General features: G+C 52.0%; 1 protein-coding gene across 1 annotated transcript in view; it reads left to right on the top strand.

Moving 5' to 3' along the window:
• Positions 1 to 2,989: 2,989 nt before the first annotated feature.
• Positions 2,990 to 7,803, top strand: part of SYT3 (synaptotagmin 3) — a 55,286-nt gene continuing 50,472 nt past the window's right edge. The window contains exon 1 of the mRNA XM_083709512.1: positions 2,990 to 3,276. The gene's annotated coding sequence lies outside the window, so the exon portion shown is untranslated. The remainder of the gene's footprint in view (positions 3,277 to 7,803) is intronic.

The raw sequence follows: 7,803 nt of genomic DNA, 5'->3' as shown, positions 1-7,803 counted from the left end.
GCGCACACTTTTATTTTTTGATATCCTAGCTTTCCTCCTCCTGCCAACCTAGCAGTTCGAAAGCACATCAAAGTGCAAGTAGATAAATAGGTACCGCTCTGGCGGGAAGGTAAACGGCGTTTCCATGTGCTGCTCTAGTTTGCCGGAAGCGGCTTAGTCATGCTGGCCACAAGACCAGGAAGCTGTACGCCAGCTTCCTTGGCCAATAAAGTGAGATGAGCGCCACAACCCCAGAGTCGGCCACGACTGGACCTAATGGTCATTGGTCCCTTTACCTTTACCTTTCCTCCAAGGAGCTCAAGCTGGTAAACATGGTTTGCGCCTCCCCCATTATGCCTCCACAACAACCCTGCAATGTAGGTTGTGCTAAGTGTCGCCCAATGAGCTTCGTAGCCGAGTCAGGATTTGAACCCTGGTTCTTCTGAGTCCTGGTCCAACACCAACCACTACACCACAGTGGCTTTGGTGCAGAGATGCACTTTTTCTTGAGGTTGGGCCACTGGGACAGTTTGCTCAGCAATGCTTGGTCAAGTTTCCCACATTCACCCTTGATCTGGTTCCTGTGACACTACTGGGGTGCCCAATGTAGTGCCATTCAGGTGAGGGGAGAGGGACTTTGCGCTGGCCATCAGTCAATGGCTTTCCCCACCTGTCTTGCCCCATCTTCCAGCCCTAGGAGTCTCTGTAAGGGAGAATGTTAGAAAAATGTTGGAATGAAGTTATATGGCTTTAGCAAAAATGTTATAAGGAACTAAGTACAAATAGATTGTTAATGCATTAAAGGGAAAAATAAGGTTAGAACATGTTAAGATAAATTTCAGGACAGAAAACAGAGGAAGATGGAAAGGAATTGCTGAAACAGTTAATTGAAGTGGAATACAAAAAGGGAGGTATGAGGAGGTCGCTGAAACAAGTGATGAAAGATAAGTTATCGAAATTACTGGATGTGTTTTTAATTGTTTTGTTTTGTTTTGTTAATTTAATGTCTTTTGTTAATTTAATGTCTTTTGTAGTGTTTTTTGTTTTTGTAATGTATTGTTTTGTCTTGTTTAATTTTCTTCTTCTTTTTGTAATCTTTAAATTGTTAATAAATATTATTTTTTTAAAATATATATATATATAAGGGAGCTGTTTCCAGAGGAAAAACTGAGGGGAGGAGAAAGGAACTTTCAGAATAGAATTGCTGCCACAGAGTGCAAGATTATGGCCCAGGGAAAGGGGGAGTATGTGTGTGTGTGCACAAATTCAATTGTGCTTATTTTAGGGTTGCCATACACCTGGAATTTTCCCAGATATATCTGGAATACCGTGGTACCTCAGGTTAAGAACTTAATTCGTTCCGGAGGTCCGTTCTTAACCTGAAACTGTTCTTAACCTGAAGCACCACTTTAGCGAATGGGGCCTCCTGCTGCCGCTGCTGCGCGATTTCTGTTCTCTTCTCATCCTGAAGCAAAGTTCTTAACCCGAGGTACTATTTCTGGGTTAGTGGAGTCTGTAACCTGAAGTGTCTGTAACCTGAGGTACCACTGTACTGCAGTTGGTAGCAGTGTCCTGGCAGAAAACAACATATGGCAACTTTCCCATAAAAAATAGCTCAAAAACGTCTACTTTTTAATGTGATTTTGCTCAACAACTTTGGCAAAAAACAAACAAACAGTGAAACATATTTCACTGTTTGAAATATGGCAACCCTAGTTGGGTTGCTATTTTGTCGTTAGTATTGTTTTATAGATTAAAACAAACTAAGGCGGGGAGCACAGAAGGGGCAAGGTGAATTTCTGGTGAGACAACCCTCTCCCTACATGTTAGATTTCTGAAATAGAGAGATGAGTCCATTATTATTATTAATATACAGTAGTACCTCAGGTTACAGACACTTCAGGTTACAGACTCCGCTAACCCAGAAATAGTACCTCGGGTTAAAAACTTCAGGATGAGAACAGAAATCGTGCTCTGGTGGCGCGGCAGCAGCAGGAGGCCCCATTAGCTAAAGTGGTGCTTCAGGTTAATAACTGTTTCAGGTTAAGAACGGACCTCCAGAACGAATAAAGTTCTTAACCCGAAGTACCACTGTACTGCCCTATACCCGCAGGTCTCACTTCAGAACCCCAATCCTGATATCTCTTCTCTGAAGTCGTGGAAGCACGTTTAGGATTATAGTAGCCTGTGTTTAACCTCCAATTAAATGATTCGGTTATAATGAGCTATGATGGAAATTAATAAATCCTCCCTTCCAGTAACCACAAACGTCCAGCCACGGGGCAGGTATGGGGCGAGTTATTGGCGAGTTATTGTTGTCGTCACCCCCTACCTACCCTTTAACTCTCCTGTGGCACCAGCAATGCAGAAATTAAGGAATCATGCTGAAATTAAGCGCATGAATCTCCTTCCCATCAACGATAGCAGGAAGGGCTCGCAAAGCTCAGTTCCTGCACATGAAACCGCTTGTTAAAAGCAGGAGGCGAGGGCGAGGGAAGAAAGGTCCGCTCCCCAAATGCGCAAAGCTCTCTTTGCGCACGTCGGGGGTGCAAACTGGGGGAAGGAGCAGAGAAGCAACCTGCTTGGCCTATTACGCGCTTCACAGCAAATAAAAATAAAAATAACCAGGCAGCAGCGTAAAGGCTGTCTTGGCCCTGCTAATTCTTTCCCCAGACCCAAAGGCACCGCTGTGGGGACCTCTTGCAAAGTTGGCAATCCCCGGGGCACCTTCTGCCTTGCCGGACTCCCCTTCCTCGACCCTCCCCGTAAGGGCACCCACCACCTGCGCCCATCTGCACACCCAGCGCTTCCAAGATGCTTTTGCAAAACCGGGGGCTGCCCCAGTTCCCGCCCCGGAACCCAGAAAATGCACCGCCGCTCCTAGAGCCTTGCTGGGCGTGCGCGCGCACGCTGGGCCATGCACACCGGCGATGCACAGCCCGTGTACACGCGCAAGGCACCAGCGCCGCCGTCCAGCCTCCGCTTGCAGCCTTTCCACGCGGGGACCCCCCCTTCCCGCCACCCCTTGACCCACCCGGGTTTGGGGAAGAGGGCTGCCTGCTGCAGCTCTCTTTGCCCACCACCGCCCCACCTCTCCTCTTTCCTCTCCTTCCTTCCTTCCATCTAGCCATCCATCCCTCCCTTTCCAGGACGCGCGCCCTCTAGCGCCGCCGCTTCGGCCGGCAGCGCCAGCTCCCGGGCAGCCGGGCGAGGGAGGCGGCGGTCGTGGAGCTCAACAAGGCGCCCGCCCTTCGCGCAGCAAGCAGCGGCTACTCCGCTGCCGCCTCTGTCCTGCAGGTAAGGGAAAGGCGACTCCGGACGGGCGCTGCTGCTGCTGCTGCTGCTGCTGCCGCCGCCGCCGCCCCTACCGCGGAGACAGGGCGCAGGGCCGGGCGATGCGGTCGGGGGTTGGTTGCTTTGCTTTCCCCATCGGAGGAGGAGGTGGTGTTGGGAGAAGAGAATAAGGGGTGCGCTGAGAAGAGGGAGGTTGCATGGTCGAGGGGACCCCCCCCGACCCACGGACATCGCTGCAGAGAGGAGGAGGAAAGTGCGGTACAGGTGGGCCGGGTGTAGGGCGAGAGCAGAAAGGGGTGGTCCGTAGGGAGAAAAGAGGGGTGCACTTTGGGGGGCAGCGGGGGGGGGGGCTGTGGAGGCATGCAGGGGGCTGGAACGCGAGAGGGGGTGGGGCCAGGGAGCATTTGATTGAGGGGTGCATCTGGAAAGGCGGGGGGCGGGCTGCAGGCTTGGGGGCGAGGCACAGGTGGGGGTAAGATGAGAAGGGTTAGGGTCTCGGTGGGGAAGCCTAAGAGCTGAGGGTGGGAGGAGGGAAGAGAGAAGGGGGCAATGTCTGGGGTGCAGTGGAACAGGGGTGCAAGTGTTTTAGGGCCAGGTTAAAACGCTTTGCTTCTTTTTTTGCGTGGGGGGGGGAAGGGAGGAGGAACGTGGATGCGCTGCAGCTGCATGCAGCCAGGCAGCAATGTATGGATACTGGGCCCCTGCTGGTGCTTGGCGGTGGGGGCGGGTGATGGGGGCAGCACCCATCAGGCTTGCACGGGCCTCCCCCGCATGCATGCACACAGACACACACACCCCTGCCTGGCATAGGGTGTAATTAGGAGGCGGTTGGCAGGGCTCGGCACGTCAGGGCACAGACAATGGGCCAGCCTCCCCGGGGCGGCTGTTGTGCCAACACGCTGCTAATGTGATTAAGGGAGCATTTCGGCAGCCAGAGCTGGCCTCCTGTGTATGTGTGCAAGCTCGTGTGCAGGGGGGAGGCAGCGTGGGTGCGAGGCAAGGCGAAGGCTTGGGTGCGAGGAGGAGAAGGGCTGCGAGGCAGGGAGGAAGGTCAGTGAAGGCCGCGTCCCCTGGAGCAGAAGAGGGCAGTGAGAACAGGCGTGATAGCCAGAGGCGTTCCGTAGAGCTCGAGAACAGAGGGAGCTCACACGCGTGTGCACGCATGTGCATGTGCCTGCCCCGACGAGGCAGAGGGTGTGATTTGCACAAGGGTACCTGAAGCACTGGTCCCATGCAGCGTCCTCCCCTCTCCCCCAGCCTTTTGCGTGAAACACGTGTGTCAACAGCCATCCCGTGACCGGGCGTGTGTAACACCACCATAGCTCGCGCTTGGTTTGTGAACGCACCAAGGGTGCGAGTGCGATAGAGCAGCTGTTTTTCTGTGTGCAATAAATAGGATTCTAGTAACACCCTGTGCGTTTGCGCTGCAGCTTCGCAACTCACGTTAGAGATGGGAGATGTTAACGTGTGCGTGCGTGTGTGTTTGTGTAGCTGAATGGGGAAAACGTGCCTGGGAGATTGGGGATACTTTTATTCAAGCCATGAGTAGTTGGGGATCATCAATCAAAAATTTTCACACTTTACCTGCATGCATTCTGTTGGAAACTGTGATGGACATGCATGTCTGTTTTGCCTTGTGCATATTGGGCCTAATAGACTCGTGTGCCTATCATGCATGTTACAGGTGTTCATGCAGAGTAAATGTAACTTTCTGTATCAGGCCGTGGAAAACTAGGTCCTGGTAAAAGTTGCTGGACTCCAACTCCCATCTTCCCCAGTCTGTGCGGCCAGGGATGATGGGAGTTGTAGTCCAGCAACTTCCAGAGGGCCACAGGTTTCCCACCCCGGTCCCGCAGAAAAGCAGTATCCACGTGGGGAATTTGTCATGCATTAAACAAAAATGAATGCATCCACAATATTTGTCTCGCGAACTACAGCATTATGCTATTTGCTTGGTGTGTGTCCTTTGTATGTATATATGCATGTGTGAAGTGCATCGTGTGCTAGTTTGAGGAAAGTATGAACTGTTTTCTCCTATGGGGGAGCCTGTGGCCCTCCAGATATTCTCATAGAATTGTAGACTTTGGAGGAACCATGAGGGTCATCTAATCTAACCCCCTGCAATGCAGGAATCTTTTGCCCAATGTGGGGCTTGGAACCCGTGAACCTGAGAGTCAGAGTCTCATGATCTACCAACTGAGCTATTGCGGGACTCCTACTCCCATCATCCCTGGCCACTGGCCCTGCTGGCTGGGGATGATGGGAAATGGAGTCCCAACAGAATCACCTGCCTTGCTCCATCTTTGCTTCTTGATTTCAGATGCTTTGCTTTGGACCAAGTATGGCCTGTTAGCCGCCAGGTGTTGCTGAGGCTCCAACTCCCATCAGCCACAAGCAGTACTGCCAATGGTCAGGGATTATGGGATTTGCAGTCTTCTCTGCCCTGCTTGTGAATATTAGAGCTCTCACTCACCCCACTAGGCCCCACCCCTGCCTGCTAAAAAATCCTGCCTCCCAGCTCCCCACCCACCATCCCAAAACCTCCTGGAAGAATTTCAGGAGTTCTGATTTGCAACTCCTTTCCCCCCCCTCCTAGGAATTCTGTTCCCATTTTGGAGAAACGCAGCAGTCGTTCCCCACTCCCGCTCACCCATTAATGAAATTAGAAGGAAACCAGTATTAAGAATCAGGGGGGAGGGGATATATGGATTCCACACACCCCTCCACCAATAGGCAAATCGAATGGCAATCACTTCCGTCAAGGGGGTTGCGGGAAAAGTTTGCGGGACGGTGTTAGGATTCCTCTTTCTGGCAGCGACAAGGTGTCCTATCGACCCGACACGGCTGTGGATGCAACAGGGGTGGGTCATGTTACCCGGAGATGCAAGCTCTGGGAAAGGCAGACTTGGGGAGGGGAGGGACTCATCGCTTTATATATGTGCAGGGTTGGGGCCTACCAGGCGAGAGCGAATGAGGGCAGCTGGACTCCTGGGAGGCCGGATTCCTGGGTTCACTGGACGACGCATGAACAAGCCAGCAGGTGAAAGAAGCCCGTGGTGGTTAGGTCATTTTAGACTCTCCACGACTGTTTCTCCACTGTTGGAGGGGAAAGTACAGTTGCTCTCAGGTCCTGCTCTGTGAGAGCAGGATCCTCAGTTAGATGTGCCTGATCATAGAATTGTAGAGCTGGAAGGGATCACAAGGGGGCATCTAGTCCAGCCCCCGCCAATGCAGGATCTTCTGCCCAAGGTGAGTCTCGAACCCACAACCTTGAGATAAGAGTCTTGTGCTCTTCCTATGCCCCCTTGGTGTTATGAAGATGTGGGTGGCTGTTTAGATAGCGATGTGTATTACTTGTTTTTAAATTGCAGTCTCCCCACCTTTTGACTGCAAGGTAAACAGTGCAAATATGACGAAGGGCTGCATCTCACAGGTAGGTCATCAGCTTTGTGTGCAAAAAGTCTCTGATCCATCCAATCACTGACATCTTTGGGCAGGCCTGGGAGTGACTCCTGCCTGAAATCCTGTGAGCCCCTGATATTACTGAGCTATTGGGACCAGTGGTCTGGTTCCTATGTGTATGTCTGCACTTATCTTCAAAATATGGTAAGCCAGCATTGCTGCATATGGGGAATGGGGGGCTGCACTTTCTGTTGGGTGGGACCTGGACCTCTGCCCCAGGGTCCTGCCCTGATAGCATTACTTGAGAGGAGGAGGAGAGGGGAAAGTCGTGACTCTCGAGTTCACAGGGTATGGTTCTAGGTCTGATTCTGGGTAGGGCTGGGTGATATATCGCCCCAAACTGGTTTGACGTCCGTATCGTGTTATCGGTTTCGTAATTTTTGACCTGGCAATATATCACAAATCATGATGCGTATGCATGTGTGCTATGCAAAAAATCACGATGCGGGGAAAACCGTGAAGCCAGCCAATGTCTCTGCGTAGCTCCATCCTTAATTCAGATATCGTGAAATATTGGTATTGCAATGTTTAGCTGGTGATATATCACAGTGTTGGAAACCAGGTGTTTCCCAGCCATGGCTTTTTTCCAGCTGGACTCAGTTCCGGCACCTCTCAGGTGGGCACTATTGCCATTCAAAGAGAAATGAGCGAGGTGTTCATGGTGAGTTAAAGGTAAAGGGACCCCTGACCATTAGGTCCAGTCGCGGACAACTCTGGGGTTGCGGCGCTCATCTCGCTTTATTGGCCGAGGGAGCCGGCGTACAGCTTCCGGGTCATGTGGCTAGCATGACTAAGCCACTTCTGGCGAACCAGAGCAGCGCACGGAAATGCCATTTACCTTCCCGCCGGAGTGGTACCTATTTATCTACTTGCACTTTGAGGTGCTTTTGAACTGCTAGGTTGGCAGGAGCAGGGACTGAGCAACTGGAGCTCACCCCGTTGCGGGGATTCGAACCGCTGACCTTCTGATCGGCAAGTCCTAGGCTCTGTGGTTTAACCCACGGCGCCACCCGCGTCCCCTTCATGGTGAGTTACGGCACCTCTTTTCCTAGAAAAATAGCACTGCTC

Source organism: Podarcis gaigeae (assembly GCF_964106915.1).
Source record: "Podarcis gaigeae genome assembly, chromosome: 13".
Lineage (NCBI taxonomy): Eukaryota > Metazoa > Chordata > Lepidosauria > Squamata > Lacertidae > Podarcis > Podarcis gaigeae.
The sequence above is the reverse complement of the archived record's forward strand: the minus strand, read 5'-3'. Positions and strand labels throughout refer to the sequence as shown.